General features: G+C 44.1%; 1 long non-coding RNA gene across 2 annotated transcripts in view; it reads right to left on the reverse strand.

The window, feature by feature from the left end:
* Positions 1-7503: 7503 nt before the first annotated feature.
* Positions 7504-18855, reverse strand: part of LOC102165464 (uncharacterized) — a 186482-nt gene continuing 175130 nt past the window's right edge. For both annotated transcript variants that reach the window (XR_014843324.1, XR_014843323.1), the window contains exon 6: positions 7504-9571. This is a non-coding gene — a long non-coding RNA (uncharacterized LOC102165464). The remainder of the gene's footprint in view (positions 9572-18855) is intronic.

The following is an 18855-nucleotide window of genomic DNA, read 5'->3' on the forward strand; positions in this document are numbered from 1 at the left end:
TGGCATTTTTGCTGTCGAGCTGTACAAGTCGCTTGTATATTCTAGAGATTAAACCCTTGTCTGTTGCATCATTTGAAATTATTTTCTCCCATCCTGTAAGTTGTCTTTTTGTTTTCTTTTTGGTTTCCTTTGCTGTGCAAAAGCTTTTCAGTTTGATGAGGTCCCATTGGTTTATTTTTGCTTTTATTTCTGTTGCTTTGGGAGCCTGACCTGAGAAAACATTTGTAAGGTTGATGTCAGAGAATGTTTTGCCTGTGTTCTCTTCCAGGAGTTTGATGGTGTCTTGTCTTATATTTAAGTCTTTCAGCCATTTTGAGTTTATTTTCATGCATGGCATGAGGGTGTGTTCTAGTTTCATTGATTCGCATGCAGCTGTCCAGGTTTCGCAGCAATTCTTGCTGAATAGACTTTCTTTTTCCCATTTTATGTTCTTGCTTCCTTTGTCAAAGATTAATTGACCATAGGTGTCAGGGTTTATTTCTGGGTTCTCTATTCTGTTCCATTGGTCTGTCTGTTTTGGTACCAGTACCACACTATCTTGATGACTGTAGCTTTGTAATATTGCCTGAAGTTTGGGAGAGTTATGTCTCCTGCTTGGTTTTTGTTTCTCAGGATTGCTTTGGCAATTCTGGGTTTTTTTGTAGTTCCATATAAATTTTTGGATTGTTTGTTCTAGTTCTGTTTAAAATGTCATGGGTAATTTAATAGGGATTGCATTGAATCTGTAGATTGCTTTGGGTAGTATGGCCATTTTTACAATATTAATTTTTCCAATCCAGGAACATGGAATATCTTTCCATTCCTTTGTAGCTTCTTTAATTTCCTTGATTATAGTTCTTGGCATATAGGTCCTTTGCCTCCTTGGTCAGGTGTATTCCCAGGTATTGGATTTTTTGAGGTGCAATTTTAAAAGGTATTGTATTTTGTACTCTTTTTCTAAAGTTTCATTGTTAGTGTACAGAAATGCTACTGATTTCTGAATGTTGATCCTATAACCTGGTACTTTGCTGAATTTGTTGATCAGTTCAAGTAGTTTATGGGTTGAGTCCTTAGGGTTTTCTACGTATAGTACCATGTCGTCTGCATACAGTGACAGTTTTATCTCGTCTCTTCCTATTTGGATGCCTTTTGTTGGTCTGATTGCTGTGGCTAGGACTTCCAATACTATGTTGAATAGTAGTGGGGAGGGTGGGCATCCCCGTCTTGTTCCAGATTTGAGTGAGAAGGCTTTCAGCTTTTCTCCATTGAGTATTATATTTGCTGTGGGTTTGTCATAAATGGCTTTGATTAATAGCCAAGACATGGAAACAACCCAAATGTCCATTAACAGACGATTGGATTAGGAAGATATGGTATATATACACAATGGACTACGTCTCAGCCATAAAAAAGAATGAAATAATGCCATTTGCAGCAACATGGATGGAACTAGAGACTCTCATCCTGAGTGAAGTAAGTCAGAAAGAGAAAGAAAAATACCATACGATATCACTCATATCTGGTATCTAATATACAGCACAAATGAACCTTTCCACAGAAAAGAATGGACTTGGAGAATAGACTTGTGGCTTCCCCAGGGGGAGGGGGAGAGTGGGAGGGACTGGGAGCTTGGGGTTAATGGATGCAAACTATTTTTTTTTGGAATGGACTAACAATGAGATCCTGCTGTGTAGCACTGAGAACTATATCTAGCTACTTACAATGCAGCATGACAATAGGAGAAAAAATTATGTATACATGTATGTGTAACTGGGTCCCCATGCTGTACAGTGGGGGAAAAAAGTGTGTTGGGGGAAATAACAAGAAAAAATAAATTAAAAAACAAACAAACAAAACAAACAAAGAGAATAAATAACTGTATTGCTGTGGCTCCGGCGTAGGCTGGCAGCTACAGCTCCGATTAGACCCCTAGCCTGGGAACTTCCATATGCCGTGGGAGCGGCCCTAGAAAAGGCAAAAAGACAAAAAAATAAAAATAAAAATAAATAAATAAAAATAAATAAATAATTTCTTTTGGCAGCAGTATTAGGAGGCTGTCAGGATTTGCTTCTAAATTCTAATGTTTGGTAGTTTTGTGACCTTGGGCAAGAGACTTCCATTTCTATTTAAAAGGGACAGAATCCTAAAGATATGGATCTCATAGGGTCGTTGTGAAGATTAAATGACATAATATATGTAAAGCACACAACACAATAGAACTTAAAAATTCATAGTCCTTTCAAGACCTAAAAATACTTCCCTAACCATCAGCTCACTGGTATATGTAGGTCGGAAGTTTCACAGGTGAGAACATAGAGGGACAAAGTTTGCTTTTGGGGGTTTGGGTTTGAATTTTTTTTCCCTGAAGTCAAGAATACCAGGGTTAGATCCTTGGTTCCTTGACCCACTCAATGTGCCTTTCATCACATCTCCTAGCAGGGTCAGTCTGTGTATCCACATGTCATCTTTGATAAATTCCTACTTCCCTCCAAGGTTAAGGTCTCAGGCCACTTCTCTCGTCAAGCCTCCATGACATCCTGGCAAGGCTTCAGTAACTTGTCCAAAGTTCACACAGAGGAAATTCACATTGTTGTTCCACCATCACCATCATCCATCCTCAGAACGCTCCTCATCCCCTGAAACTGAAAATCTCTTCCCATTAAACATTAACTTCCCACTTCTTCCTTCCCATCATCGTCTTTCTGCTTCCGTGAACTTGTCGGCTCTCGGTAACACACATAAGTGGAACCATACAGTGTTTATTCTTTTGTGACTGGCGTTTTTCACTGAGTATGATGTCCTCAAGGTTCATCCATGTTGGACAGGTGTCAGAATTTCCCACCTTTTTAAGTCTGGAGACGATTCCACTGCAGGTAAGCATCACATTTGGTCCTTCAAGGGACGTTTGGGTTGCTTCCACCTCTTGGCTACTTCGAGCAGTGCTGCTATGAAAGGAGGTGTGCGGCTATCTTTTGGAGACCTTACTTTGAAATCTTTTGGGTCTATGCTTAGAACTGGGATAGCTGGATCATATGATAGTTCTATTTTAAATTTTGGGGGAGAAACTCCATACTGTTTTTCATAGCTCCCACCATTTCACATTCCCACCAGTGGTATACAAGGGTTACAATTTCTCTTGTAGTTGTTTTAAAAGAAGAGGAAGCCATGGTTGACTGATGCCATCTGCCACAGACACAGTAGGAGAAACAGCCAGCATACACATGGGGTGTAAGGTACCTGACTTACAGGTGTTACCCTTCCTCCACCACAGCAAGAGGCCCCACCAGCTGTCCACTCAGCAGAAAAAGGCAACTCCATCCTCAACCTCACACAGCGTCTGGGAAATGGGAATATAATTAACTATGAGATATAGCTTTTGACCATACTACTGACAGACATTAATAGGATTTATAAAATTCATGGCGGGCAAAGGATTAGAGAAAAAAGACTTTTCATATACTGCTGATGGGATTATAAATTACTAGGGTCATTTCAGAAAGTAATCTGTTCTATTAAAATTAAAAATGCATCTAACTTTTGGCCCAATAATCCACTTTGGGGAATATATACGACAGAAATAAAATTACCAGCATGTAAGAATAAATGTACAATGGTATTTTTACAGAATTTTTTTGTGGCAGGGGAAAAAAACTGGGAAAATGCAATTACAGTGTACTTATTATGCTGCACTTATTTCTCTTGATAGAAAGTAGCTGCAAATATGGAAAATTAAAAAATGTACACACCATCTATTGATTATTGTATGACTGTATGAGTGCAGAGAAAAGTCTGGAAGGTACTACACAACTCTTAAAACTAAGTACCAGAAAGTAGGGCTCTTGGGTTTGTTGTAATGAGTTTGCTTCACCAGGGGCCAGATAGTGAGTAAATCCAACATGGATGCCGAATCCAGAAATCTCCAGAATACGGTATGATGCGTGGGGTATAATTCTTAGCAGAAAGATTTGATTCGAACCCTAAGTCCGTTCCTTACTAAGTTATGCTGCCTTTTCTGGGGGGAACACCCATCCCTGGCTGGCCAACCTGAAAATTCCTCTTCTTCCTTGGTGTTCCAGCCTGACCCCTCCTGACCCTGTTCCAGGAGGAGGTTACTTCCTGCACAAAAGCCTCCCACTCCCTAAAGCTGGATTTAGTCACAGCACTTGCTGTGCTGAATTACAATTCAGTGGGTCTCCCTGCAATGCTCTATTGGACTATAGACTCCTCAAAGGCAGGGAATGTGATTTCGTTCATTCATTTATTCATTCTTTCTTGACATCCCTGTTCCCCCCCCGCCTCCCCTGCCAAGGCACAGTCCCTATAATTAGAGCTGAGGGACTGGGAGCAGCATCCTTCATGGTTATGTAAATTTACATCAAAACGTGGGGTTGGCGAAGGGCAAATACTCTTTTACCATTGGAAAGTCAAGGCTATCTTTGCAAACAATATCTCTTATGTAAGTTTTATGAGATATTTTGGCAAGAAACTAATCCTCGTAGTTCAAGACATATTTTTTAAAAAAGACATTAGGAGAAAAACCCAAGTGAAGACTGAAGTGGGAACTTCTCTCCATCTATCCTCAAGACCGGATGTCTTTCTCCCCAGCCGGCAGCAGAAATGGAGCAGAGGAGGGAGTGTCTTTCCCTGAGTCCCAGAGGCTGTACTGTTGACACTGGACAGAAGGAGACTCGTGGGGAAGGATGGAGAGGTGGTCCCTGGAGAGAATGGAAAAGGGAAGGAACCCCAGAAAGCCTGGTATGAGCTCTTGCAGGGATGGGGAGAGGAGGCGAGTGGACCAGTGGTCCAGCACCATCCCCCTCATTGTCAGTGCTTTGCTTTAGCTCTGGAGCCTCCTAGGCAAGAAAGTCACACTTTAGGTGAAGAGTGGAAAAGGCCATAAGGTCATTCCCTGACATCTATGGGGGATTAGTTCCAGGATCTCTATGGATACTAGAATTCATGAATTCTCAAGTCCCTTGTATATAAAACATGGTGCAGTATTTGCATATAACCTCGGAACATCCTCCATATTCTTAAAATCATCTCCAAATTACTCATAATAACTAATATAATGTAAATGCAATGTGAATCATTGCTGGCATACAGCAAGGTCAAATTTTGCTTTATGGAACTTTCTGGAATAAAAAAAAAATACTTTTGATCTGTGGTTGATTGAATCCACAGACTTAGAACCTATGGATTTGGAGGACTGACTGTATTTGGAACAAGGCAGAGACCATCCACCTCCCCCAAGATCTCCAAGGAGCCATCAAACCCTGATGATGGACTATGGGCAGGGAAATTGCAGACACAAGGAGCTGATCCCTCTGAGCTAGCCATTCATCTAGGCTCAGATAGAGGCATGCCCTGCAGGACACAAGAGAGTAACAAGTGAGTCACACTGAAAGAAAGTCTGTTTCAATGTTTACTATATGCCAGAAAGGGATCCTGGCTGTGGGTTAAAAAGATAGCTGCTTAGTGAACATCTATTCCACCTCCTCCTTGTTTGCAGCATCTGGGGTTAATAGGTGTCTGCTCTTCCCTACATTCCCGGTGTTTACAGAGTTGCTGACCCCCATCCTAGTTCCAGAGCAGACACAGGTTATTCAAGATAAAACCATACCTTTTGTTCATGATTATAGAAAGAAAGGACTCAGCCAGATGGTTCCTCTGGTCATGGGATTTGTCTCATTTGGAACAGTTAGCTGCGAGAAAGTGCTGTGGGGGCGGGGCAAGGGTGGGGGTGGGGGTGCTTTTGAGAAGGGAGCATTCTAACTCTTAAGAGAAACACTCCAGGAACCAAGAGTTCTTCTTTCTTTGGATTGGAGGCCCAGGACCGCTGCAGCCACCTTCTACCCTCACGGGTAAAGTGTCAGCTGGAGGAGGCCAGCCCAGAGGGAACAACAGAGACTCTGAGCCAGGACCCTTCCTGACCAAGCCTGACCATGGAGCTGTCTCTGGATGCGTTCACTTCTGTGCCAGAAATTCTCTCTGTGGAGTTGGGAAGAGTAAAAGGCAATTAGCAAAGAAGGAGGAATGGAGGAGAGTCTGAGCAAAGACAGAGGTGTGAGTCTTGAAGTAGCTGGAGGGTGGGAGGAGAAAGCAAGGCAGCCAGACCTGTGTGGAGGAGACGCTTGGAGCTTGGTGGAGAAATGAGCCTTGGCTAGTGCCTTTCTCCTGGCATCTCGGTTTTCTCATCTGCAAATGAAAATCTGCTCCTCACTTGGTACCCGAGAATGGACACACCTGGGTGGGCCAGGCATGCCATCAGTCCAGGTGAGCCCTGGGTAACAGGGCCAGCCGCCTCCACCCCAGTTTCTGCTCTTTGAGCAGAACTGAGTAGTTGCAAGTGAGGGCTCCTTGAGGGTTGGCACCAGCAGTGAATGTTTAATGACGCTTTAAAAAAGAGAAAAGCCCTGCTTTCTTGCATGTGCCAATTTTCATGAAGTAAACAATCTCACCATGGCCAGATTCCAGCTCCCAGTGGGAGGCTGTCACTGAGGAGTTGGGAAGAGGAGCTCACAGTTGGCCCTTAGGAGCCACTGTTGTGGCTTCTGCAGCCTCAACCTATTACTCTTCCTGCTCTAAATGTTTGTCAGGAGCCTTCCCTCTCCTGGCAAAGGTGGGCGAGTGAGAAGCCAGGCAGGAGATGTGAGCTCCTGCAGTTTGTCAAAATGATTGATACTGGCCAGCCAGAGGGCCAGCGCAAAGGATGCTGGCACAGCAGACAGGGGAGGAAGAGCGATGCCTGTAGAGAGAGAGGGGCATGCAATTTATGAAAGTGGATTTATTTTTATCTTAAACAAGAAGGATGGGGAATGCCACTCCACGGCCAGGACATGATTGCCTGCCCTCCCTATTCCAGCTCTAAGACTTTCATCCCAGGAGGGCAGTACCACAAATTGGTCCTCAGTCATTCCCCAGCACTGGGCTGTTTACCTCTGACCTGCCCTGCAGGTGGGCATGGGGACCTCTTGGCCGCGACCCCACCCCTGGAAGCCTGGGTGGGACTGACCAGGGTTCTAACCTCCTTGGCGTCTGCGTCCCACCTGCAGAGTGAGGATCGTAATATCCACCTCACACTTAGTTAAACATTTTTGGGGGGTACCTATGGTGCTGCTTCTTGGGAATCCAGCTGTCAAGAGCAAAACATTTGGATCTATGGCACATGCCGAGTACATGGTATGTGTTCCATATACAGTGGTTTTCTTTTTCTTCTTGGCTGAGATCCTCTCTGTTCCAAAATCCCCATCAGCTTCTTCCCCTGGACAGGGGAAAGCCCACATTCCTTTACTGATTGGACTCTCACGGTTAAGATGTGCAGGAAAAAATATCTATCAAAACTGAAGCTGTGTGTAGTTGCCAAGGGGGAGTGGGAGTGGGATGGACTGGGAGTTTGTACAACGCAGGCAACTGTATCCAGTCTCTTGGGATAGATCATGATGGAAGATAATATAAGAAAGGGAATTATATATATGTATGACCGGGTCACTTTGCTGTACAGCAGACATTGGCACAACACTGTAAATCAACCATACTTTAATTAAAAAATTTTTAAATTGAAGCTGTGCTTACTTTATGACCAATTAATGTCATTTCTAGGAATTTAGTCTAGAAACACAACAACAGAACAACACAGACTTACATGAGAATGCGTTGCAGTGTTTTTTATAACAGGAAAGTAAAAAAAAAAAATCCATCAATGGAGGAATAGTAAAATAAAAAACAGTACATTAAACTATCAAAGAAAAGCTTTCTTGTGTTTTGCATCGCATCTGCCATGAAACAGGCTCTCTCAATAAATGTTGAATAAATAAAACACAGTGCGAACATTTCAGCAACGAAGGTAGATCTCAATCAGCTGAAGCAGACTGATGTCCAAGATTGTGAAGTGAAAAACAGCAAGTTGCAGAAAAGCACGTCTGGTTTTTTTCCTATTTTTTAAAACAGATTCATTCTCTTTCTCTTCTCTGCATTTAAATAACTTTAAATGCCCAGAGAGTATCTCTAAAGCTGTAGAAGAAACACTCGGGCATTAACTTCTAGAGAATGAGATGGGAGACTGTTTCTATAACCTGCTTTTTCCACTTGATGACACACATGAGGCAAATTTACATGGAAATCAGCACAGTGCTGCAAGACCATTCCTCACGGCTGCCTAATATTTCATCGTGTGGACTTTTCATCAGTTGTCTGTGTTGCTATTTAGGTTACTGCAAATTTTTCACAATTATCAATAGTGCCAAGGTGAATATTCTTGTGCATACATCTTTCTCCATAGATACTATATTCATAGGTGCTAGGAAGAAAATGCTTTTCATGTTTACACTGAATGTTCCATTTCTTGATTAACTGGGAAACCATGAAATGGCTCAACCTCTTCCCCACCTCCGATCATAAACCAGAAAACCTCTGAATCTCAGGAAATCTCGGTTTCCTCATCCTGAAATAGGAGTTTCCAATCCCGAGGGGTGGTTGTAAAGATAAGATGTGAGTAATGATGCAAAGTGATCAGCTCACAGAGGGCATACCGTAAGCTCATACTGTATGATCAATAAATAGCTACGATTATTACTTGAAGCCAGTGGGACATGAAGAACCAGGCAATGAGAACAGTCCATGCCTGAGGGAGCCGTGAGCTCAGAGGCAGGTAAGAGAGAGGTCAAACCCTGCAGTCTGGTCCCAGGGCCGGGGCGGGGGGGGCGCTTGGGGCAGGAAAAGGGCAGCAGTGTAGATGGTGGTCACTTGCTGCCCCCACCCCTTCTAGAGGAAATCTTCTCCAAGAGAAAGAGAATCCTTTTCTCAATTCTAAAGACGCAGGAGCACAGGAACCTGGTCATTGGCAGCAAAGATGGACTCTCCTACTCAATGAAGAGCAAGCCAGGGCAGCCTGGCCAGTAGAAGCCGCAGCACAGCCAGAATGGCTGTTATGCAGAGGCCACAGTGATTTCATGGTCAGGTCCATGGGCACCAGGTCTGGAGGCCTGTGGAGGCCTGAGGCTGCCAGCCACGGTGGCAAGAGGAACAGGATTTATCCATGGGCAAGGGTAGGTCACCTACTGGGGGTGCCCAGAAATCCTGGGAGGGAACTTGTTCGAGGGCAGGAGTGGGCAGGGGGCTCAGAGGATCTGAAGTATCTGCTTCTGTCCTCTGAAACATGAGGAGCCTGGGTAAAGAAACCACCCCTGCAGTTTGTCCAGGCGGCTGGACACGACACTGGGTGAGGTCACGCCAGTCTCTTTTGGCTCAACTGAATTGAAATTCCAATTGCTAAAGAACTCGGCTTTGGTCCCTCCTTTTGTCTCCACTGACCTGGGGTGCGTGAGCATCAGACAGAAGGCAAGCAACACACCAGGCACATGGGATGTGGTTGTGATGACTCTTAACAGTTTCTTCCCCACTGAACCTTGAGACGCTCGGCAGGAGACAGACATAGGCTGTACAGACCTCATTCATTCAGCAAGTGCTGGTTGGGTGCCCTCCGTGCGGCAGGCACTGTCCTAGGTGCTGAATTACAGCCTTGCTCGCAGGGATTTCATAGTCCGGTGGGAGATTTGGATGGTAAAGAGCATACTGCAAAGGGTGATGACTGCTGTGAACAGAAGACAGCAGGACAAGGATGAGGGTGTAATGGGGCTGTTTGTGCAAAAAGGATGGCCAGGGAATGACTGTGGAAAAGGAGCTTTGAGCAGAGACCTGGGTGAGGTGAGTGGGTACCACACCTAAAGAAGGACAGCCTGTGACACCCCAAAGGGGGGTGGGAGGCTTGGGCTGCTTTGGAAGAACAGCTTCCTGGAGTGCACTGAGCGAAAAATGGTTGAAAAGGGGCCACCGGACAAATCACTAGGCATTCAAAGGACATCGGAAGGATTTTAGATTTGATTTTCTGTGTGCAGAAGAGCCTTTGAAGAGCTTCCAGGAAGGGTGATGCAATTTGACTTGTATTTTAAATGATTTTATCAAATGATCCCTCTGGAGGTGGCTGATGGGGAACTGGGGGAGGGACTGACCAGAATCTCCTTGATCATCCATTCCAAACACCCCCAAAGGAAACCGAGACACATAGGCCCTTTCTATTGCGTTAAGGTGAAGGCAGAAAAGATTATGTCTCAGCTCCCTGGGGAAAATCGCTTATTCAATTTGCAGTCATAACTGCTTTTGCCCAAACATCCCCTGAAGACTGATGCATCCACCCTTATGTGGGCCCTCCCTAGAAACACTTGGCGAGGTTCCCCCAGAGCCGGGCTGGGAGAGATTTACCACAGCCAACCCCTGTGTGGTGCTACCCTGGGCCCAGGTACAAGGAAGGGCCTGAGCAGATGAAGGCTGGCATCACGCGAGACCAAGGACTCTGAGCAACTGATCATGAGCTCAAACTGGAGGAGTCTGGGTTGCAGGAGCAGAGAGACACTGCAAAGCCTACTTCATGTTTTGCTAGACACAGATGTAGTTTCTTAAAAGAGAAGTACTTTTATGGAAAGGAATGGATGCTAACCCCAAATCTCATCTTTATGTGCAATTTTCTCTACTCTTGAAATGAAAAGAAAATGGAGCAGAATGGTATTGTGAAGTGAAGTACTGAAATAATGGGTCTTTGAAGGCTTAAAAATCCTCTGTATGATGTCCATTGTTTAAAAGCGAAATTACCCCGTGCAAAGATGATCAGGGAAACTAGTGGCTGGCCCAAGCTGGGCTCAGTTTGAGCACCTGCTCTGGACTGTCTCAGAAAAGGAGCTGGCGACTTGAGGCCAGAGCAAGTTTTAGAGTGTTTTGGGCACAGACTGACTAGAATTTGTAAATTGGACAAGCAGCTCATCGGTGGTCTTAACTTTAGAATGATGAGACCAAGCAGGACAACTATTCCTACAGTCTCATTGTGAAACCTATGAGACCAAAGGAGCAGCTACTACAGCAACCTATGCTTTGACACTTTGTGTTGTGAAGTTTATAAATGGATAAAATCCCTCTGTCTTGACAGTAAGGGAACAGTTCATTCTCAAATTCTGGTTTTCAGTTCATTTCTCACTCTTTTAGGGAAACTCTTGCAAGTTCTTGGCTTACCTATCTATAAAACAGGCGAGAGGGATGGTTTTGTGTGAAAAGACATGTATGCATCCTAATATTCTATCCATTATCTAAAGGCCATCAATTTCAAGATTTCATGGAACACTTGTGTTTGTGACAATTTCGTTAAATGTTCCAGGAGAGGTATATCCCTCTTCTACATCGTTTATAAAGTTATGGGCATATATACATACACACATACGTTACGTATACTGTGTTATTACATGTACAGACATATACATACACAGGCAAGTGTGCACACATGGCAGGGTATAGCAGGTTGCCAGATACATCCTTGATTCCATCAGACCCTTCGCATGGGGACCATACATGGAACCTCCCTCTTCTTAAAGCCACAGCAAGATTTATCCTTCCTGCATTTTCCTCCCTGAGAAATCCACTAAGTGTTTATCTTAGCATCTCTCTTTGACCAGGTTGTGAATAACTGAAAAAGTGAGTTTCGGCTAAATCCTGGAGCAGAACTAGCTTTTAAAAAGAACTGCCTCTCTCCAAGCCAATTTAATGAAAAATAAACCTTACGATAGAGAAGGGCTGTGCTCAGCATTAGAGTCGTGTTTGTGCCATTTAAATATTTGTTTTATTTAAGGCCCTGGCCCGGGAGAGTGTTCTACACACCAAAATATGAGCTTATTTTAGGTGATGGAATGAAGGGTGATTGTTTCCTTTTGCTTCTCTACCTACTGCTTATCCCACATTTACCTATCTCCTACTCTTACTTTTTTTTTCTTTTTTTAGGGCTGCACCCATGGCACATGGAAGTTTCCAGACTTGGGGCTGAATTGGAGCTACAGCTGCTGACCTTCACCACCGCAACGTCAGATCTGAGCCACATCTGAAACCTACACCACAGCTCATGGCAACGCCAGATCCTTTACCTGCTGAGCCAGGCCAGGGATCGAACCTGCAACCTCATGGTTCCTAGTTGGATTTGTTTCCACTGCAACACGACAGGGACTCCACTCTTTCTGTATTTTAAACTGATCTTATTTGTTTAGTTATTAGTAATTTCCCAAGCTATTTCTTTCTGTACCCTTGTTTTGAAAAGTACTTATTGGAAATCTCAAAAGGTGGCACCTGCCAATGTGGGGGCTGGGGACTGTACCATCAGGTGACACCCAGGAGGAGGACTTCCCTGGGTTGACATTCGTCTAGGACACTCCCAGCCAGGTAAGACCTCTGGTTCTCTTCTCTGGAGAAATGGGCTGGGCATCTGGGAGTCACACTGTTTCACAAGTTTGTCCCTGTCACCCCTGGGTGGACCACCCCCTATGACTTTATGCAGACTTCCCATGGAGCCCAGTCTGTGGGAAAGCACCTGTTGCTTCTGGCCCCACCGAGCACTCGAATAAGGTGTTGGAAACCCCAGCAGCAGCTCCGAGCTGAGCAGATCATTTCAGATGGGGAAGCGTTTTATGGGAGCTGCCACTTTAACGATTTGCCAGCTGATACCAAGTGCTTCCTTAGATGAGCATCCATCTTGCAAATACTTGAGAAGCACAAGTCAGATATACCAGCCTCTTCCATATTTCCAGTAAGAAATCTGTAGTACAATTTGGGGAGTTGTGCAAAAAAAAAGCAAAAAGAAAGAGTCTGGCCTCCCCAGAAAGGAGGTATCAGGTTTATTTTCAATGTGCTTAGCAATTCTGTTTAAATTGAGAGCTCTTGGAGTTTTTAAGGGTGTGGCCTCTCCCCCCAAAAAAGCAAATAAAGTAAAAAAATAGCATCTGCTGTACAATTAATCTGTGCCCACTGTTATAACTTTCGGTTCCCCCACTCACTAGACTATTACCTCCATTTCACAGATGGAGAAACTGAGGTTCACAGAGGCCAGGGCCCCAAAGCCAACAAACAGCAGTTTTCCAGCTGGAAGCTAAATTCATGCGCTCTTGACCATGCCCTACTCCACTGGACACGGATACACCGTTTAGAAATTGTCAACCAAAGAAAGCCCTAAAAAGCAAAACGTTCTCCAGATAACCCGTCCTTGTGAACGAGAGTGGATCAACAAAACATGAAGCCATGTGATTCTAACAGGCAGAACTCTGGCTTTCTATAATTCTGCTGGGATAGAAATTCTTGATGAAAAGCTAACTGTAGTCAGACTTGGTTTGAAGCTGAAATGATTGATGTGGAGATGGAAGCGCAGTGGTAGTGGCTAAATTAGATCCTGCCCTGGAGAGCCAGGTGAGGCACCATCCCAGGGGACCTGCTGTGCCCAGAGCATGAAGGTCACTTCCCAAGTCTCTGCAGGGGAAGAAAGGAGACAGGCAGGGCAAGCGGCCGATGCCCTGGACACATCATCCCAGCGACTCTAATCAATTGCAGGGGAGATGATACAGAAACAAGACAAGAGGGCTCTCTAGCTTAGACACAGCCGGGAAGGTCTCTTAGGTAGGAGCTATTTATGCATTTATTTACTTACTTTTTAGGGCCACACCCACAGTATATGGAAGTTTCCAGGCTAGGGTTGAATCAGAGATGTAGCCGCTGGTCTACACCACAGCCACAGCAACACAAGATCCAAGCCACATCTGCGACCTACACCACAGCTCACGGCAATGCTGTATTCTTACTCCACTGAGTGAGGCTGGGAATTGAATTTGCATCCTCATGTATACTAGTCGGATTTGTTACCCCTGAGTCACAACAGGAACTCCGATTCTCTTTATGATTAAAAAACCTGAGGGTTGCTACAACAAAGAATATAGGCAGCAAACAATCATACGAAAAGATGCTCCCACCCCTTTATCATCAGGGAACTGCAAATTAAAAACAACAAATTCACAATAGCCAAGACATGGAAACAACCCAAATGTCCATCGACAGATGATTGGATTCGGAAGATGTGGTATATATACACAATGGAATACTACTCAGCCATAAAAAAGAACGACATCATGCCATTTGCAGCAACATGGATGGAACTAGAGACTCTCATACTGAGTGAAATGAGCCAGAAAGACAAAGACAAATACCATATGATATCACTTATAACTGGAATCTAATATCCAGCACAAATGAACATCTCCTCAGAAAAGAAAATCATGGACTTGGAGAAGAGACTTGTGGCTGCCTGATGGGAGGGGGAGGGAGTGGGAGGGATCGGGAGCTTGGGCTTATCAGACACAACTTAGAAGAGATTTACAAGGAGATCCTGCTGAATAGCATTGAGAACTATGTCTAGATACTCATGTTGCAACAGAACAAAGGGTGGGGGAAAAATGTAATTGTATACATGTAAGGATAACCTGACCCCCTTGCTGTACAGTGGGAAAAAAAAACAAAAACAAAAACAAAAAAAAACAACAAATTAAAACCACTGTCCACCTAGTAGAATGGCTGAAACCCAAACACACCCCCAAATGCTGGCGAGGGTGTGGAGCAACGGCGACACCCATTCACTGCTGGCAGGAACGCAAAACAGGACAGTCACGGGGGAGCCTGTTGGGCACTTTCTTACAAATCTAAGCACAGTCTTACCGCACAATCCGGCAATTAAGCTTCAGGGCATTTACCCGAAAGGGTTGAAAACGTATGTCCGCACAAAACCCTGCGCACAGCTATAACTATACCTCTATTCTTAGTCGTCAAAGCTTGGAGGCAAGTAAGATAGCCTTCAGTTGGTGAATGGATAAAAAACTGTGGTTCATCCAGACAGGAATATTATTGAGTGTTAAAAAGAAAAGGACTCTCAAGCCATGAGAAGACGTGGAAGAATCCTCGGGTGTATGACGAAGTGAAAGAAACCAAGCAGAAAAGACTCTGATTCCCACTACGCGAGATTTGAGAGAATCAAAACTAGGAAAATAGTAAAAACTCAGTGGTATTTGGGGGAATGGAGCATGAAAGGGACGGCCAGGTGGATCACAGAGGATTTTCAGGGCAGTCAAAGTGCTCTGGATGGTACCGTAATTGTGGACCACTCTTCATTTGCCCAAACCTGTAGAGCAACGGACACTGGTGAATTCTGACGTCAACTACGGATCTGAATGATGATGACGTGTCTGTGCAGGGTCAGCTCTTGTGACAAAGGTGCTGCTCTGGAGGGATGTGGATGGTAGTTTTGTGGGAGGAGGTCTGTGGGATCTCTTTATATTTTCCCCCCAGTTCTACTTGGAATCAAAATTGCTCAGGAAAAAAAAAAACAAAAAAACACATTCGTTAATTTAAAAAAAACGAATCTTGTTGGTTTAAGCTACCTGACGTGTTTAATTCTAGGAAGTTAATTTTTTTTAAGAAGGAACAAAAAGGAAAAAAAGCAGACATGTAAAGAGTATCAACTTAACAAATGAAAAATAACAAAACAAAACACATTCATTAATTAAAAAAAAAACGAATCTTGTTGGTTTAAGCTACCTGACGTGTTTAATTCTAGGAAGTTAATTTTTTTTTTTAAGAAGGAAAGAAAAGGGAAAAAAGCAGACATGTAAAAAGTATCAACTTAACAAATGAAAAATGACTTAAATAAGTGGTTTTCGTTTCCAGAAAGTCTACCAGTAAGGAGGCAACTTCTACAAAGCCTAAAGTAGAACGAGATGAATCACTTAGGTTTAGAGCACCAGGCAGTTAGTCTGAACTTTAAAAATACACTCTACTCATGGGCGTTCCCTTCGTGGTGCAGCGGAAACGAATCTGACTAGTATCCATGAGGATGTGGGTTCGCTCCCCCGCCTCACTTGGTGGGTCAGGGATCTGGCATTGCTGAGAGCTGTGGTGTACATCACAGACTCAACTCAAATCCCGCATTGCTGGGGCTGTGGTGTAGGCCGGCAGCTGCAACTCCAATTCGACCCCTAGCCTGGGAACTTCCATATGCCACCGGTGCAGCCCTGAAAAGCAAATGCATAAATAAATATACAAAATAAAATAAAAATACACTCTACTCAAAGAAAAATTATATGTATATACGGGTCACTTCCTGTACAGCAGATATTGGCACAACAGGGTACATCAACTATACTTTAATAAGAAATAAAATTATAATCAATCAAAAACATACTCTGTTCAAATATTAAATGAAAAATTCATTCATAAAGCTGAGTAGATGGCTTTTTATGGGGTAGTAATGTTTCTTAAATCTTGGCATGGAATCTAAGAGGCAAACGTCATTGTTTAATGTTGGTATCCTAAGGTCAAGATCAAACTAAAAAAAAAAATCATTGTCCTAATAGAATATATCCTCTTTTCCACTACAGCTCTTTATGAAAGCTGTGGCTACACATTCAGCAACCTTCTTATGAAAGGACCTATGATGACCAGAATTTGTGGCTAAAAAATAATCACTTGGTGAAGAGACAAATTATGGCAATTCCAATTCATAGAATAGAAGAAAACCTGCCATTAAAAAAATCATTACAAAAAAAGAGATGGGGCTACTGACATAACTCCTCAGATGAATGTCGAAATCCTTACGTTGAACAAAAGAAGCAGACACAAAAGAATACTGTATGATTCCAATTATATAAAACTCTAGGAGAAACAAACTGAACAGCGGTGACAAAAAGCCATCAGTGGTTGAAAGAAGGAAAGGAGTGATTACACAAGTTACAAGATCTTGCAACTATATCTCGATGGTTACAGAGGTGTATTTATGTATCAAGACTCTCAAGCTGTACACTCAAATATACTGCAATAAAGTTTATTTTAATAAAAAGTTAAAAAACCCAAGAATAAGAAATATTCTTAGTGACCCCCTCCCTTCAACCCCATTCATCGAATGGTTACAATCTATCAGGGATTAGCTCTTATTCAGAGTTTCCTAGAACCTTCTCAATGCTACTGAAAGTCTGGCATGATTTTAAGAGTAATTTTTCCCTCCGGCAATTGCTCATAGTTTGCCATCAAAGCGCAGACCCCAAAATAAGCACTAAAACTGGACTAAAATCAGAAGCACTTGATGGCTTTACACAGTGTTTGAGAATTTTTTAAATAAGTTGCCAGTGTATGAAGATCAGGAAATTTCTCATTAACAACAACAACAACAAAAAAGAACACAGAATTTCTGAGTTCTTTAGAAACCTCAGGTTTGTCCTCTAATTTCTCAAAGGCAGCAAGCAGCTGGCTAGAGCTGAGGCACAAGTGCGCTTTTATCCACAGTCCCCACCCCTCCCTACTGAATCACACCAAACTCCTTTACTGGTTTATAAGACCAGCTTTACCCCTTTAGGCAGTTGAGTTTGCCACATCTGGACTCGATGATCTAGGCTCTGTTTTTCTCTCTGCTGACGTCTTCTCATATGGTGATAGAGGAGTCTGGTAGGAAGGCTGCAGGGTATCATAAAGGGTATGAAGTGAGTGGGTGGGAGTGTGCAGAAGGGGGGAGTACTAGGGGTTCCTTGGATAAGGCTCATGAGAAGCTGTCATGGGGCTGGTTGAGTCCCTATCTTTCGTTTAGTTTTTGTTGCACCCATGGCATGTGGAAGTTCCTGGACCAGGGACTGAACCCACTCCACAACAGCAACCAGAGCCACAGAGGTGACTATGCTGGATCCTTAACTGCTGAGCCACCAGGGAACTCCCTGAGTCCCTACCATAAGTGGGTTTCCTAAAACTGAGTCTGGGATGAGGACTCCTGGGAAAGTGATGGATCAGAGGAGCGCCCAGAGGAGATGTGAGCAGGGAAGGGAAGTTACAGAACAGGGCAGAGACAAATCTATGGCATTTCAGCGGACATCTGTCCTCGGTTTTATCCTGGGGGGAGCTCTGAATCATGAATGGCTTCCCGGCTGTGGCAGAGGGGCCATTACGTTTGAACTGCTACATCGTGAGTCATGGCTGCATGCCACCCACTCCTCGGGGGTGCGGGCAAGACCTCCCAGCTATTTCCAAGACAGGATGCACCTATCGAGCAAGGCATCCCTTGGGAGTTCCCGTCGTGGCTCCACAGTAACGAACCAGGCTAGTATCCATGAGGACGCAGGTTTGATCCCTGGCCTCATTCGGTGGGTTAAGGATCCAGCATTGCCGTGAGCTGTGGTATAGGTTGCAGATGCAGCTCAGATCCCCATTGCTGCGGCTGTGGCTTAGGCTGGCAGTCCCCTAGCCTGGGGACTTCCAAAGGCAGAGGATGCAGCCCTAAAAAAGCAAGCAAGCAAGCAAGCAAAGAAAGAAAGGCCTCCCCTAAGAAGGGAGTGGTCCTCTCAGGGGAGAGGGAAGGGCACCTGCTCCATAAAGGGGGTTTGAGCGCAGAGTAGCTGGCCCTACTTCAGTCCCCAAGGAGAATCAGGGCCAGTATGAAGTTTATCGTCAACTCACATTAGCTCAGAAAATAAGAGATTGAATAGGGGAGCTGCGAGTACTTGAGAGGACAGCCTCATAGCACCGTGAGACTCCCATAACTAGTGTTCCAATAGGGGCTGCCTGGCAGCCTGGAAACCTCTCTGGGCGGGTGATCTTGGTCTTGGGGACTCTGCCAGTTGTGCTTCTAAAGTTCCTTCCAAAGCAGAGGCACTCTGATTCTGCAAAGAGCTGTCCTTCCTACCAATCTCTTCTTCTTCTCCTCCATTTCTTTCTTTCTGTTTTTATTTGTTTTTTTTTTTTGTTTTTTGTTTTTATGGCCTACCTGTGGCATATAGAATTCCTGGTTTAGGCGTCGAATAGGAACTGCAGCTGCAGGCTTACACCACAGCCACAGCAACACCAGATCCAAGCTGCATCTGTGACCACAGATTGCAGCAACACCGGATCCTTAACCTTAACACAGAGAAAGGCCAGGGATTGAACCCCTATCCTCAAGGATGCAGTGTCGGGTTCTTAGCCCGCTGAACCACCACGGGAACTCCCTTTTCTAAT

This window comes from Sus scrofa, chromosome 4 (genome assembly GCF_054392235.1).
Source record: "Sus scrofa isolate SSC_HxYL_T2T_F1_AM1 chromosome 4, Sscrofa_HxYL_maternal_Yorkshire_Landrace_v2.0, whole genome shotgun sequence".
NCBI lineage: Eukaryota > Metazoa > Chordata > Mammalia > Artiodactyla > Suidae > Sus > Sus scrofa.